Source organism: Varroa destructor, unplaced genomic scaffold, assembly GCF_002443255.2.
Source record: "Varroa destructor unplaced genomic scaffold, Vdes_3.0 BEIS01000007.1, whole genome shotgun sequence".
Lineage (NCBI taxonomy): Eukaryota > Metazoa > Arthropoda > Arachnida > Mesostigmata > Varroidae > Varroa > Varroa destructor.
In genome coordinates this window covers 7,682,690-7,684,248 of record NW_019211460.1, presented here as the reverse complement: position 1 = coordinate 7,684,248, position 1,559 = coordinate 7,682,690, and the positions used below count along the sequence as shown (strand labels likewise).

The 1,559-nt window shown below is 41.6% G+C and overlaps 1 protein-coding gene across 1 annotated transcript in view; it reads right to left on the bottom strand.

The window, feature by feature from the left end:
• LOC111253592 (85/88 kDa calcium-independent phospholipase A2-like) overlaps window positions 1-1,559 on the bottom strand; it is a 35,677-nt gene that overhangs the window by 11,113 nt on the left and 23,005 nt on the right. The gene's annotated exons all lie outside the window — the stretch shown is intronic.

Sequence of the window (1,559 nt, the reverse complement as noted above, 5' to 3'; positions counted from 1 at the left end):
GATTTGCGCTACTTTTTTCTGTACTATTTCGGTTATTCAGACGAGTTAAGACGCTGAAATGTATCTTGTCAGTCTTTAGTTATGTCTCAATAATAATATAATGAACCATTAGATAAACGCATGCTCGTTACGAGTACAATTTGTCACCATAGAGCACTGACAAATGCTGGGTCATTTATGGTCACGTTTATTTCATGTTATGGGGTAAACTTATAATATTATTTTTCTAGATGCGTTCGCTATACAAGATTCTAGAATAATCTGAATGAGCTAATTAAATGGGTTCAATGGAGAACACAAATAGCCGAGGGTGGGGCTAGATAATGGATTGGGTAGAGCACCTCGAACGCAGTCCAACGGTTTTTTTGAGCAAATACATAATGCATACAAACAGAACTTTACCTCGATGGAAAGCTACTTCTGTTTTTTCATTAGTTCCTATCACCCTTTAAGTGAGTTCATACTTCCGGTGGTTTGTTTCAAGTGATTGGTTGTGCGGACATCTTGTTTTAAAAAAGTCATTCCTATTAGTTACACGGTCTCGATCGGACTTCGGCATAGCATAATCCATTATCCTCGATTACATGTTCGATTACGGTGGTAAGCCAAAAAACATCAGTTTGTTTACTAAACGACTGATCGAAAATTACAATACCCAAACCTTCGAAAGGTTAACGCACGTTCTGGCACATGGCTGGATCCGTATGCTACGTAGAAAAATGCTAGCTTTCATCGGTAGGGGACTATTTCACGTGAGGTACGGACATGTCGTTCAAGTTTAGTGGTAACTTCTTCTTTGTTTCGTCCCGGGAGCCGGCTGTCTGATGAGATGGCTGCTAACAGTGGTGCTCGGCATGAAATGTGAAACATTTTGCCGATGAATTGGTGGCCAACGTGTTTGCGTGCTAGCGTAGGGTCACGTGATGGTCCAGGTTCGGATCCAAGTGTAGATTCATTTTGTCCCAACATGAAAACTACCCGCCTGATGAGATACCTAACAGCGATGCCGAACATAACATTCGAAACATTTCGCTTTAAATAGGGGGAGCGTTTTTTTTTGTTTCAAAAACAGCATACAGCTTTTTTCACCAGATACACGGAACTGCGTATTATATCAGCAGACTGCGGGAAACACAAAAGAATGTCCATTTTTGTTTTTCGTCTTGACTTAATGGCTCCATTTCGTGTTCGAGATTTCCTTCAACGCTTTAGTAACGCTTCCATTGAGGCCGTCGATAGACCACTCGTATCTTGGCCATTCAGGGCCTTTTCCGTGCTGGGAAAGCCAATAGCAACTTAAAGAAGGGCCTTATATACTTCGCTCTTAGCTTAGCAAATATAACTTAGATCTGTTATATAAGCTATCTTGTTTGATGATACTTAGATAGCGACTAGCTCAAATGGGGACATGGAAACGGCGGTACAGAGGAACAGCTGCTTCTTCTGCTGGGCGTTCTAATATAACTTGCCTTGACGTAAACAACTCTTTGGGGGATAGAAGATGCCTATAGTCCAGCTAGTTCAATCACTCGATGAGACGCAAGTAACGCCCCGTGCAA